The sequence below is a fragment of the Aquila chrysaetos genome, chromosome 7, assembly GCF_900496995.4.
Source record: "Aquila chrysaetos chrysaetos chromosome 7, bAquChr1.4, whole genome shotgun sequence".
NCBI lineage: Eukaryota > Metazoa > Chordata > Aves > Accipitriformes > Accipitridae > Aquila > Aquila chrysaetos.
The window spans coordinates 9,311,124-9,325,719 of NC_044010.1; the positions used below are offsets into that span (position 1 = coordinate 9,311,124).

General features: G+C 42.6%; 1 protein-coding gene across 4 annotated transcripts in view; it reads left to right on the forward strand.

Annotated features, from left to right (window-relative positions):
• The window catches only part of ZPLD1 (zona pellucida like domain containing 1), a 112,766-nt gene that overhangs the window by 50,351 nt on the left and 47,819 nt on the right, over window positions 1–14,596 (forward strand). For 3 of the 4 annotated variants that reach the window (XM_030020889.2, XM_030020885.2, XM_030020886.2), the window contains exon 4: window positions 8,215–8,284. The exons of the other annotated variant lie outside the window; for it this stretch is intronic. The gene's annotated coding sequence lies outside the window, so the exon portion shown is untranslated. The remainder of the gene's footprint in view (window positions 1–8,214; window positions 8,285–14,596) is intronic. 4 annotated transcript variants of the gene reach the window in all.

Genomic DNA, 14,596 nt, shown 5'->3' on the forward strand with positions numbered 1-14,596 from the left:
AGTTGCATCACCTTTTGTGCCAGTAATCTACACAACCAAACAGCCTGCGACTGCATTAAATTGCTATGATTTTTGACAGAAGAGACCTTGTTTGCATAAATCCCTTGAATACCGATGGGAGTGTGATTACAGCTTTGACAAAGGGAGAGGTTGAATACAAATTTGGGAGGGCCAGAAAGTGTTTAGTATCTCATATTGTTTTCATCAGAATTCTAAATCTTATTCATGCAGATGACTCTGATCTTTATATCAATGCACAAAAAGAAAAGAACAGAGGAGCAAAAAGACTCTTCTCTTTTGACTGAAACACTGATTTTGTTATCGTGTTACCAATGAGGGTCCATTTGGGATATTATTCAAGCACAGAGATCAGTGTTGGCCTATTGTAAGAGCTCTTAAATGTTTGGAATACATTTGCCCTTGAGGGAGATAATCTACTGCAAAAAAGTTAGATTCAGATCAGGAGATAGAGAAGGTGGGATTGTGCTTAGCACACTGATGCTTGCAGGCAGAGCAGTTCTGCCTTAAGCTTAATACTACCTGTGTTCTTTTGTAACCCTCTATACTTAATAGCTGGATTCTGTTTTCTGTGTCAGGTTTTGTTCATGAAACAAATTGGCAATTAGCCACTGGCTAAGGGAACAAAGGGTATTTGTTTGGAATAAATACAGTGATCAGGATGTGTCTTGCTATTTGTTTTTTTTGAGATCAAAAATACCAGCTATGCGGTTTTTTGAACCAAGTAAGCTAGACTGCTTATTATACTTAGAAGAGACATTCAATTTGATTTTAGTTTCTATACCCCATATTGTCTCTTCTTGCTTCAAGGATGGTAGTTCTGCACTATGAGTGGACAGTTAAGTTGACTTCTGCGTGGACTCACAGGGCAGAGAAAAATTATGAGCATTTTTCTTGTCTTGTGCCCCACGTAACTTGGCCAGCCTTCCACCTGGAAGCACAGTTGCTCTTCCCTGCTACTATCCTGGACATCTCCTTTCTGAAAGAAGGCATGATGTTTGAGGCCTGGGCTGAAAACCCCATCAACATCCTTGAGGCTGCGGGATCTCATCAATGTGTACAAATATCTGAAGGGGATGGTGCAAAGAGGATGGACCCAGCTCATTTCAGTGGTGCCCAGTGACAGGACAAGAAACAATGGGCACAAACCGAAACACAGGAGGTTCCCTCTGAACATCAGGAAACACTTTTTTTTTGTACTGTGAGGGTGATGGAGACTGGGAATGAATCAAAGGTGGAATGAGTAGGGCAATCCTGACTGAATTCAGGACCCTCAGATTCAGGCCTGCAATGATACAGCCACTGCTTTCATACTCCTCTGAACGTATCAGTTCATTGTAATTGTGCGTATCAGACTAGTTCAGGATTGCTTCGGTTTTAAGCTTATGCCTAAATGGGTCTCCTGGCAGATGTGAACATAACTGAGAGAACGGCCATGTGCTGAACTTCACACTGGGAGATATCCATGTGAAACCTGAGGTTTGGGCTAGGTTATATCTATATATGGCAAGTTAAGTGAATCTGTGTATTTGTTGTGGCTGAGGATTTGAAAAGCAGGCCAAGATGCTCTGACAGAGTACTGGCTTACTGCAATATTCTGCTCCTGCTGCCCAGTGCCTGGAAGACTATAATCTAGCATCCTGTGTAAGTTTAACCTTCCAGGAATGTCAGCTCACATTTGAAATTTGGAAGGACTGGGAATTTTTGTAGGCTTTTTAGAAAATTGTAACATGAAGTCTTGTCTTCCTATGGAATTTTAATGACAAAACTGCATTGGTGTAGTGTTGCTATAGCTATACGAATACAGTTTTTGCCATACAGGATTTAGACACCTCTTTCTAGTTCTGATTACTGTTTATGTTTAAAGTTGTTTAAGAACTGCCCTGATTCCTAGAAGTGGTCTGAATCCAAAATTACTCTCCATATAAGCAATATAATGGTATACTTAATCATATAGTGTACCGACATAAGTTTCTTCATGGACTTCCACAAATGGATCAGGTCTATTTCTGTCTGTCTTTCCCTGCCTATCTTCCTTTGCCACCTTTCCAGCCTAGAATAGCTGCCAAAAATGGACATTTCTCTTTCCAGGAATAAGATCAGAGTAATTCAAATAACCTTTTTAAGCATTAGCATGGGTCATTAGATAGCATTGTAGAGAAATCCACTCTAAATTGTATTATCAGTTTATGCCTTTATCAATACATAATGCCTTAGAAGTGAGCACTTTACTTTAGGTCATCAGTTTTGACAATCCCAAATAAACTGTTGTTAAAAGAATGCTCCTCATCAATAATGCAGAGTTTCTAGGAATACCTATTTATTTTAGTCAGGGTTTTTTTGTACCAAGTGGCTGGACCACCACAGGTGGTAGCAAGAACAACTAATGTACTGCAAAGGAGATACAAGTAATACCTATCTTGTCCAGTTCCTCTGGTGTACATGCTGCTGTGTACCTTCATATTTTCTCTGGCATTGTTATTCTCATCAATGCTACCAGGGGATCACAAGCACAGGAACAAGAATACCTGTGAAGTCAACTGTCAGTCTAACAGCAGGGTGCAGTCACATGTTATGTAGTCCAATGTTATTTTTGACGTAATATTGACAAAGAGGGATCCTTTAGCAGAGCTCCTGTAGGTTGAAGCTAATGCAGATGTGCCTACATGAGTACAGGCAATGCAAAGGATGTGAGTGTAGGTGTGTGTGATGCATGGCTGTGGTGGTGACTGAAGGTCATATGAGTGGGTGAAGCTGAGAAGAAAAGCCCTGCATCTACCTGTCTTCCCATTTCCTTAGTACCAAACTCCTGTGATCTTCAAGTGCTCTTACAGCTGTGTAAGAAGTTGGACTGCAGTGCTGTGCTGTGACCACTCTTTACAGTTGTATGTGTTACACGACAGTTACATGACAACAGCAATTTCTCTCACTTGTCATGGGAAGATGATAGATTGCTGTCTAAATATTTCACTGTATTAGTCCAAAGGCATTGCAAGAGTTGTTCTGTGTGATAATGCAAATCTGAATGACCTGTAAAACTTTTTTATTCTCTGCCTTTTACTTTGCAAATAGCTTGATTTTCCTAACTAAAGGGGTGTTGCTGTCCTCATTTGTATTTAAAAAAAGTTTAAAAGATTAAGAATATTGAAGTAACTCAATCTCCTACTGCTCAGTTAGTGTTATCTTTCATCAGAGTACTTCAGAATTAAGATAATGTTGTTCCTAAATTATGTTCTAGTTTATTGGAGTTATTAAAACTGGAGTTTTAGTGACATTTAAGCTGAATACCAGCTACTTGCAAGTTGCTAGTTGTGACTTTCTTGCTATACAATGACATGGATAAAATGGTACTATCTGGGGTTCATTCCGATTCCCAATAGAGCACTTAGGTCCTGACATACTGTCACCCATTTCATATCTCGGATCTTGTCTGGGGCTCTCTAAGCAATTAAATAGGAACAATTTAAAGGAGGTCCATGAGAACTTGCCACAATCCTTTAATGTTGTATAGATAGGCTTGAGTAGCACTCCTCTGTTTAAGAAGGGAATTCTCTTTATTACATTTGATTTCTTTTCATAGGAATTATAGCCATTCATAGTATATGAAGCCTAGTTCCTAGTGCAAAGAAAGAAATTACGGCCCTATGGCCAGCATTCATTCCTCTCTCACCTTCTTCCATCTTTGTAGTTGGTAATGTTACACCTTCTACACATCTGATTAATACCTTGATTTTGGAAGTTGAGGGGTCTTGCAGACCTTCCTGGCTCCTAAAATATCATCCTCCAGTGCGTGTTTTTTGTCTTGTTTTTTCCTGAGTGAAAAAACCTACAAATCTCAGAAGTTATTCCCTTTTAGAATCGGTTCTGCAGTTTGCATTTTTAGATGCTTTGGCTTTGCTTTTGTGTGAGTGAAACTGGTCTTGAGACTTGTTTCCCATATACCTTGCTGGTCCAGTAACACCCATACTGTTCTGACATGAGTTAAACCTTAGGTCTGCTGATGTGTAAGTAGTACAGCTCTCAGCGACTGTTGCAGAGGCATGCCTATGTATGCAAGGGCAGAATTTAGCTCTTAATTAGCTGGCTCTGTTTTTTTTTTTTCCTCAGCTCTTTACCCAGCAGAACAAATTCAGAGCAAATGAACCATCTAGAAATTCCAAAGCACTGCTCTCAGTAGCCAAAAGTAGCCAAATGATGAGCATCAATATTTAGCTTGCCGGGGGAGACTGATATTGTCTGTAGGCAGAATGTAATCAGTGATTAATGTATTTTTCTTGTGTGGAGAGATTGGGACTGCCTGAACATATGGAGGTTAATCATGGGAGATGTTCAAATCTGGGCTAGACAAAGAATAGCGTATACAATCATCAGTACTGGTTCAGAGAACAGTTGGGACAAATGATGTGCTGGTTTCTTACAAATTCAGAATGGTTGATTACTACGTTTTGACATACGTGTTTCACCTTGTAACTAGGTTTTATGGAGCAATACTTTTAGTAGGGAATAAGTATATAGTGGACGTGCTACGACTTGAATTTGTCCAGTTTTGCTTTGAAATGTTGCTTGTGTAAGCCCCTCTTAGTAGGCATGAAGGCAGATATTTGTTTGTGGCTTTTTTTTTTTTTTTAAAGTTTGCTGAAATCAATGGACCTGAGAAATGTGTTTCAGGTTGAAGCTTGACTATCTCATCCTAGCCAAGTGCCAAACATGGGTACAGCTTGAAAATCAGCCGTGGAGTGAAAATATGGCAGGGGTTTGCCTGGAGGGTCCTTACTACATTGATTTTGGAGATAGTGTTGCTCATTTGTTTACTCTTTGTATTACATGTGAGAGATTGCACAGAGACCCATCTTGCCAACTTACTTCTTGACAGGCTGTCCTGGTTTAAGCCCAGCTGGCAACGAAGCACCAGGAGGCAGCTTGCTCACTCTTCCCCCCATGGTGGGATGGGGAGGAGAAAATAAAATGAAAAGCTCGTGGGTCGAGACAAGGACAGGGAGGAATCACTCACCAATTGTGGTCATGGGCACAAACCAGACTTGATTTGGTGGGGGGAAAAAAAATCAATTTAATTGGTTACCAATCAAATCAAAACAGGATAATGAGAAGTAAATCCAAATCTTACAACACCTTCCCCCCCACCCCTCCCTTCTACCTAGGCTTAACTTTACTCCTGAGGTCTCTACCTTCTCCCCTGAGCAGCACAGGGGGATCAGGAATGGGGGTTATGGTCAGTTCATCAGATGTTGTCTCTGCTGCTCCTTCCTTCTCAGGGGCAGGACTCCTCACACTCTTCCCCTGCTCCAGCGTGGGGTCCCTCCCATGGGAGACAGTCCTCCACAAAATTCTCCAGCATGGGTCCTTCCCATGGGCTGCAGTCCTTCAGGAACAGACTGCTCCAGCGTGGCTTCCCATGGAGTCACGGCCTTCTTTGGGTCGCAGCCACCTGCTCTAGCGTGGGGTCCTCCATGGGCTGCAGGTGGGCATCTGCCCCACTGCTCACCTCCATGGGCTGCAGGAGGACAGCCTGCTGTCTCACCACAGGCTGCAGGGGAATCACCTCCTCCTGTGCACCTCCTCCTCCTCCTTCACTGACCTTGGTGTCTATATAAGGTGTTTCTCTCGCATCCCACTCCTCTCTCCACTGCAGGTTTCCCTTCTTAAATATGTTATCCCAGAGGCACTACTACTGCTGCTGGTGGGCTTGACCTTGGCCAGTGGTGGGTCCTACTTGGAGCTGGGGAAGTTTCTAGCAGCTTCTCACAGGAGCCACCCCTGTAGCCCCTTGCCCCTGCCAAAACCCTGCCACACAAACCCAATACACAGGGCTCTTGCAGGGAGCCTCTGTGGATTGAAGATCTGCATCTGGCCTGGGGTTAGCCAATGTGAAACTAGACACTGGTGTGGGTCTCAGCCCTGATAATTCAGGGCCTGAGTGCCTGTCTGAGAGGCGTGAGCCCAGTAGTTACCTTCCCAGTTCTGGTTCTCTCTGGGGGTATGTATCTTACTGTGAAAGCAATATGTTGTCCGCATCTGCTTTGGCTTGCTCTCAACTTGCACTGAATTGCAGCGAGACCAGCTTGGGAGAGTGGGATAGCTGTGAAACCCTACTTATGGTGGAGCTCTGTGAAGGAAATATTGTCCTCTTTTTGCAAGCATCTTTTGCAGAAAACAAGACCCTAAGCCTTTGGGAAAGGCCTTGTAAAAGTTGGCTTTGTATTCTGTGTTTTGGAGTACGAAAAAGGAGAGGAAGCAAGCTGTTTGTTACTCTGACTGTTGTAGGGGAAATGTAACTTATAAATAGTGAAACACTGAGCACCTAGGTGAGGTGTTAATCAACACATTTCGCTGCCTATCTTGCAGGCAAACAGCACTGTGGGTTTTTGCTTTTACTCGTAAGGGAGAAAGAGGGGAAAAGACCCCTAGCAGTGCAAGTACAATATTGCAGCCTTCACACCTTGCAGCAAGTAGTTATGGCTGCAGGCATTTTGGATTACAAAAAGGCTGTGTCATTGCTTGCTGGCATGTGGCACAGCTGTCATTTCCCTGCTTGGATAGGGCTGTCTCATCAATCTCAGTGCCTGTGCTCATTGTCCAGGCTGGGAGAAAGGTACTGTAATAATAACAATAATAATAACAATCATAATAAAAGGGCTGTTAGAGGAGTATGATGGAGCCTCCTGTTGAGAATGCATTGTAAGCATATTGGCATACGGAAATGTATTTCAGTCCATTTAGTGTTTTGTTTCCTTGAATACATTTTGATGACATAGGATTGTCATTTTTTGTGTGGGGTAGGCAGTTACTTCATGTTTTGTTCCATAGCTGTGTGCTGTAATTACAAAGTGGGAATGGAATTTCGAGTTGTCTTTCACCTGGGATATGAATCTTCTGCTCAGTGCAGCTGAGTGCACACATGCTTGTTTTCACAGCACCAACAACCAACTACATTAAAAAAGCGTTAAGGCTGTGAAATAAGTGTGGAGAGGCAGAGATGAAGAGCGAATTGCCAGCCTTGTGATGTGGGGCTTGGAGGAATGTCGGACTACTGCACCACACTCTTCTGATACTCAGCAAAAGTTTAATACTTGGGCATGTGTTTCTGTGATTATTTCACTACTTGAATGGTGTTTTCCCTGTTACCTAAAAATTCTATGTCAGCTGATGCTGGCAGGCTGGTGCTTCTCTGGATATCCTATACTTTCTTATTCATTGAAATAAGAGAAAGCAATACCCTTATGAAATGGCAAGTAAGTATGAGCAGTGGCTGCCATGCATGAGGAACCATGTAAATTTATTCATATCAATATTTACTTGATGTGTATTTACATTGTGTAATTATATGCAACTAACCAACTTATGTAATTAGGTATTTACAACTGTATTATTGTAAGTTAAGAAATGCACACTCTTTACTAACCACAGTTTGGTTGTTCTTTTCCAATGAAGTATATTGTGCAAGGAATCTGCATATATAGGACTTGGCCTTCAAAATATCTCAGCTGCTTGAAAATGTGGTGATTCTTGTCCAAGGAATTTAAACGTAAAATAATAGTACCTTTCTAGTTAGTGCAGCTGTTAGAATTCTGTCTGGAGTTGATGCTGTTCATGGCACATGCGGTATTGTGTGTACAACTCTGGTGTTTGGAAGAATCTGTTTTACGAAACTGGATTAAATATCTGCCTTCTCTTCTGAAGTTACTAGTTCAAATTCCTGTGTTTCTATCATCTGGAAGTCTTTTAAAATCTAGATTTACAAATGGTATAGCATTGTAAATTAGGCATGTTTCTACCATTGCTTTTGGGTTTACAGAATTAATTTTGAGGCTTGGAAGGGCTTTGCGTTGTATTTTGTAAATGTATCCTTTTCATGTAGTCTGCCTGTTTGAGAGCAAAATTGTTCCTAGAAGTTAATGGAGTTTAAACAGGAACAAATACAGGAAGATTTTTCTTGTTGATTTTTCAAATCCTATTCCTAGATAAAGGAAAGTGTATCAAAATTCAGGATATTTGTTCATAGTATATTTAGGTTGTCTGAACCTCAAATGTCTTGGTATTCCATAATGAAGTACAAGGGTTTTTGGTTTTTTAAATTAGATTTCTTTACCTTGTCTCTTTGATCTCTGAGCACCCTAACTTTGCTTTTCTTTTGTGTTTATTTCTTTTCTTTTTGTGTCTGAACCTTATCTCTTCCAGGGAGCTGAAGTGTTTAATAGCTGGTGCCTGAAAAAAATTTGGAATAAGTGGGTGCTGCTAGTTCCAGCAGGTAATGTTTGATCTGCATTTTATTACTGTTGTGATTTAACCCCAGCCAGCAACTAAGCACCATGCAGCTGCTCACTCATTCCCACCCAGTGGAATGGGGGAGAGAATGGGAAAAAAAGTAAAACTCCTGGGTTGAGCTAAGAACAGTTTAATAGAACAGAAAGTAAGAAACTAATAATGATAATAACAATAATAAAATGACAATAATAATAAAAAGATTGAAATATACAAGTGATGCACAATACAGTTGCTCACCACCCACTGACCGATGCCCAGTTAGTTCCCGAGCAGCGATCCCCCAGGCCAACTCCCCCCAGTTTATATACTAGATGCGACGTCACATGGTATGGAATACCCCTTTGGCCAGTTTGGGTCAGCTGCCCTGGCTGTGTCCCCTCCCAACTTCTTGTGCCCCTCCAGCCTTCTTGCTGGCTGGGCATGAGAAGCTGAAAAAGCCTTGACTTGGTATAGACGCTACTTGGCAACAACTGAAAACATCAGCGTGTTATCAACATTCTTCTCATGCTGAACCCAAAATGTAGCACTATACCAGCTACTAGGAAGACAATTAACTCTATCCCAGCTGAAACCAGGACAACTGTGAAGACCAATCAGTTTTGTAATCAGTTCTTCAGCTGTTGAAAATTTGATGCTGCGGTTTGCACAGTAAATTTAAACAAAGCTGTACGTTAAATACTTCTATAATGCTTCTGAGGTAGTCTCAGGTTCTAGGGGCAGAAATGAAAGCTGTAGGGAGAGATTCCTGCGTAAGCCTCTCCCTTTTTAAAAGGAAAGCTGGTTCAAAGATGACATGGCATTTTTAGAGTCATACTTATTACTAAAGTCTGAGCTTTGTTGCACTAACTTTTGCCTGGAAATAAAAAAAATATCTCGCACGCCTTTACATTGTATGTTCCTGTCTGCCTCCTACTTGATGCCAACTGATTTTATTTATTTATTTGGCTAGTGTCATGTTCAGTCCCTTGAAAATACAGAGTTTTCTTATGATCAAACGTGCTGTGTTCTACCACTTCAGTATCTTCAGTTACACTCATCTTCTCTGCTGCTTTGGTACTTGTGTCAGAGACATCTTAACAACTAACAAGGTATGACTAGGCATTGTGTACCTTACACCACTAATAACATATGACTAAGCATTGTGTGTTTGTCACTGTTCATCTAATTACAAATTCTACATTGATCATTAGAGTATGTGTATCAACATTGTACTGATTGGGATAGCTATTTTAAGAGACTGTAGTTCTCAAAGCAGATTGTGAAAGGTTGTATGAATGTAAGGACATTTATTTCTGTGCACATACCATAAATGTAATGTGAAGAAATTCCCAAATGCTGTAGGGAATGCATAGATCAAAGCCACTTTTGGCCATTGACCCAGGACTCTGATTACAGATATATATATTTTTTTTTCTACCAGCACTAAGATTACTGTTTGAAAACAACCTAAGAGTCCCAAGGAAGTATTTTTCCCCTCTTTCTACCTGCCTTTTAAATATACTATCTCTTCTAACCACAGAGTACACTTTTGTCCACACTTTTATTTTATTCTATTTTATTTTACTACCTAGAGTTGGCAATATTCAGTCCTATATTACAGACAGTCCTGTTCACAGCTGATTGATCAGGGTTAGAAACAGCAGTTATTGCTTCCAATTCAAGACCAGGTATGATTCATTAAAAAAAAAAAAAAAAAAAACAACAAACAAACCCCCCCCCCAAAAAACCCCCAAAAAACCCCAAACCCAACAACTGTTCAAGCAGGAGTTAGAGCCTGATATAGAAAGAGTTGGGGAGGCTTTCTGGTCTGTGTCATACAGAGGGTCAGGCTACATTACAGAACGTTACAGAAGTCCTTCTGGCCTTCAATATTGATCTGAAGTTAAAAGTAAGATTTATGCTGTTCTGAGGCTGAATTGCAGCCTAGAGAGGGAACGTACAAATGTTTCTGATTGTGGTGGAGATACTGGTAATTGAATTCATGGTATGGAGCATGATACAGAGAACCCAGAACTTTGTTTCTGGCATTTGTAAAAACTGATGGTGGTTGTTCTTCCCCCCAGTCACTGCCTTGCTGGTTCTGGCCTTTTGGTACTTTGCAGGGTTTTGAACAACACTGGTTTTCATGTAAGAGATTTTTTGTGGTGTTGTGTCGTTGTGTGTGTCCTGTCCCACCCCTGGCCCCCCCAGCCCAGTGCCTTTGCTTGACCTATGTTGGCTGTCTTTCCTGGAGGTGTTTAGTGACTACTCCAGCAAAGAGACTTCTTGGCAAGAACACTTGACATGGAGGTGGCATAATGCCCCTGTGAGTGCATTTCCAGGACCTTGGCATGGGTACCTTGCAGCTGGAAATGAGTAGATGATGGGGTAGAGAATTCAGCTGGAGGCTGGTAACTAGGGTAATTAATCAGCATGACAAGGGGTCCCTGGCATTGACATGTTTATATCCTTCTGGTATAAAATAATGACAAGTAAGGATATTTCTGATTATTCAATAATCTGCCTTAAGAAATAAAAGTGAGTTAAAAGTAGCTAATTCTTAAGCTAAACTTTTGGATAATTGATGAAACCAAACATTAATCACAATCTCAAAGTGGTGCATTTTTATGTATCTGCTTGCTGAGAGAAATAAGCAGCTTAATTTCAGGAGCAGGCCAGCTGCTGTCTCACGCTCAGTCTGTGGGGCAGCGGGCTCATACATCTCCCACATGTGAGTGGCAGGCTGTGCATCATGGGTGTGTGAAGGTGGCTGCCTTTGGGAAGTGTGGGTAGCAGCTGCTATTAATGGCAGCAGGAAACTACTCTGTCATTTCCTTGGGCACTGCTGGAAAGGAAGATCCAGACCTGCAGTTGACAGGAGGGAAACTGATGCCCTGTCCCACCCGTGACAGTGCAGCCCCACCACTGCGCTGCACCCTCACCCCACCTCAGCTCATCTGGGCGAGCACTGTGGCATCGCTGCCTGGCTCAGAGTGCCTGGAGAGAGCTGACACCCCGCAAACCTGCTTGATAATGAGTGTTTACCTTTTGTCACAATGTGATGCAAAGTCCTGAATGTCCTGGCCCTGAGGTCAGCACCGGGGCCCAGGCCCCTTTCCAGCCCCTCAGGGCTGTTGATGCTGCCCCAGCAAGGCTGCAGAGCGCCTGTCCCCCATCCTGCCTCTGATCTGTCTGCTGGCTGGACCCAGGCTTGTGTGAAAGGCAGCCCCTTTCCTGAGGGACCCCTCAGATGCTGTCTGTGGCTTGTCTCCAGCCCTGCTGGTGGCCCTGCTTAAGGCTCCCAGCTGGGTTCCCCAGATGGGCCCTGGATCTGGTTCCTCACTTGCCTTGTCCAGGGCCATTGATGGACCCCATGGCCAAGGTCTGCCCGTTGCCCCCAGGCCCTGGGGGACTGTCATAGTTTAACCCCAGCTGGCAACTATGCACCACGCAGCTGCTCACTCACCTCCCTCACAGTGGGATGGGGGAGAGAATAAGAAGGGTAAAAGTGAGGAAAAACTCATGGGTTGAGATAAAGACAGTTTAATAGGTGAAGCAAAAGCTGTGCATGCAAGCAGAGCAAAACAAGGAATTCATTCACTGCTTCCTATCGGCAGGCAGGTGTTCGGCCATCTCCAGGAAAGCAGGGCTCCATCATGTGTAATGGTGACTTGGGAAGACAAAATGGCATAACTCTGAATGTACCCCCTTCCTCCTCCTTCCCCCAGCTTTATATACTGAGCATGACATCCTGTGGTGTGGAATATCCCTTTGGTCAGTCGGGGTCAGCTGTCCTGGCTGTGTCGCCTCCCAACTTCTTGTGCCCCCCCAGCCTCCTCGCTGGTGGGGTGGGGTGAGAAACAGAAAGAGGCCTTGACTCTCTGTAAGCACTGCTCAGCAATAATGAAAACTGTTCTGCATTATAAATACTGTTTTCAGCACAAATCCAAAACGTAGCCCCATACTAGCTACTATGAAGAAAATTAACTCCATCCCAGCCAAAACCAGCATAGAGACAGTGCCTGCTGGTGAGGGTCACCAGGGCTCCTGGCTTGCCTTGCTCTGGGGTGTAGCTGGCCCTTTGCTGCTCCCTGACACCAGGTGAGTTGGGTGTCTGATGATGTGAGTCTTTTTCAGTGCTTTCTTGAGGAATCTGGTCTTGAAAGCACAATGTTTGACTTGCCCAAATGTTTATCTAGGGTGTTAGGTCTACAGGGGAAATAATGTTAGTATTTATGGCAGCTTGTGACAGAGAATAGCTCTTTGATATCTCGCTTGTGGAGTATAATGAAACAGTACTATGATGCCCTAAGATCTTTAGAAATATAACTGTGGTTGTCTGCTGGGTGGGGTCTGAAACCTGGAGTGCATCTGCCATTCCTTTTGACAGACATGCAGCACTTGAGGTGAGTCCTGCAAGACTGGCAAAACAGAAAAAGCTAGGATTTCAATTACTGAATGCTTCTTCATAAACCTGAAATGTGCCGGTGGTATGGTAAGTCTTGCCACAAATCTTGGTGCAATATGAATTTGGGTACCAGCCAGGCCAACCAGCAGGTATCTGAAATAGTTCTGTATGTGGAAACCCACGAAGCATATGCAATGCTTTCCTTTGCAACAGGAGGAGAGAAGGTGGCAGTGTGAAAGTTCTGCTGCAGAGGCAGTGGAACCGGTGGTTCGGCTCGGGTCATCATGGTGCAGGACTGTTTCAGAGGTGCTGGAAGGAGGCTTGGAATTGCTCAGCCATATGAAAGCACAGAGGACCTATGATCTTGCAAAACGTTTCAGCTGATGAAAAGCTTTTTAGTTTTCTTTTTTCATGGCAATTTTAAAATCAGGGAGGAGTTGTAGGAATTAATTTTATTCACGTTGCCCATGTTAACACAACATGTCAGACTTCAGTGAAGTCTCTTGTATGCACCCCCTGAATGGAGAGGAGAAGGAATGGTTACTTGAAGTGTGTTGCAGAAAAAAGGGAAACTAAATTGATGGAAGTCAACTGGTATAAGCTTTTGTGTACCAGGGAAGCATACAAACCATGCAAGTTCTGTGAACAACTCAGCTTGATTCCTAGCTGGATGGTCTTTAGAGTTTGTGGATTCTTTTTTGGTTTGTGTTGTCTTGTGGAAGAAGGAAGGTACTTTTTCTAATGGGAGCACAGATTAAAGTCAGCAGTATCTAGTGCTGCTGTCTTGCATTAGAGCAGGCTAGTCCTGGCTGCACGCTTAAGTCAGACACAGTTTCTCTGCTCTGAATTCTGCGGGGTCTTACCTATGCATGTACCCAGTACAGAAGTTCATGCTTCTGTCTGAGACATGGTACAAATTTGATACTAAAAAGCAGAGGGCTGGAGAGGTGCAGTGTTCAGAAGAAAGGGGTGTGAGCAGAGGACTTAAAATTGAAGTTTTTGGGGATATGGAGCTTAGTAGTAGTGACCTGAGCTGGCCCTGGTTTGGTTAGGAGAGCAGGGGAACTTGTGGCAGTTGGTGCATGAAAAACAAAGGAAGAAGGTCTACCTTGGTTTACATATTTAAGTCAAATCAGTCATAGACAGGAACAACACTGAAAGTTACAGAAATCTAGTTGAGTGGCTATAGTAGAGGGCGATTACCAAAAAAGATGTAGATTATGTGCATCAGGTGTAACATCATGGCTTTAGAAGGATTCTGAATTTCTGTAACTGAGAAAGGTGAGTACATGGGTTTTACTTTCTCAAGTAAATTAAAAACAGGTATTTGTTGGCAGGATGTGTATTCTGACTTCCATTTATCAGCTAGAGTTTTCTGAGATGCTTTCAAGATGTTTGTAAAAGCTGTTCTTCCAAATGAGAGTCTTAGGGTGCAAAACACATGAACTATGGAAAATATTGAGAATGTGAATTTTGAGGAAAGTAATCATGATATTTAACTGCCTATACACCACTTCCTTCCTGCTCCCCAATTTGTCAGAGCACTGGATTACGTTGCCACTTCTGCATACCAGTGTGGCTTGTCCCTCTTATGCTTGCCTCTAAACACCCATCCTTCTGTCCTGATGCAAGCCGGGCATATAGGTATATCCAATGTACTATGTTGTTCCTACTTAGTGCTTAAAAGGCCTTAGGCTGGATCTTAGCTGAGAGAATTTTTCTCCCAGATAAATAACTTAAAGACACAGGTGTTGAAATACCATATAAACATAAGGTACTCTAATCTAGTAGAGCCACTAAGTCTGCTTCATCAACTAGTTACTAGGAGGTCGTGAATACATACATGCATAGAAACAGACTGAAGTCTCATCTGAGTATCTGCCTAAATTTTCCCTGGCATAAATACTT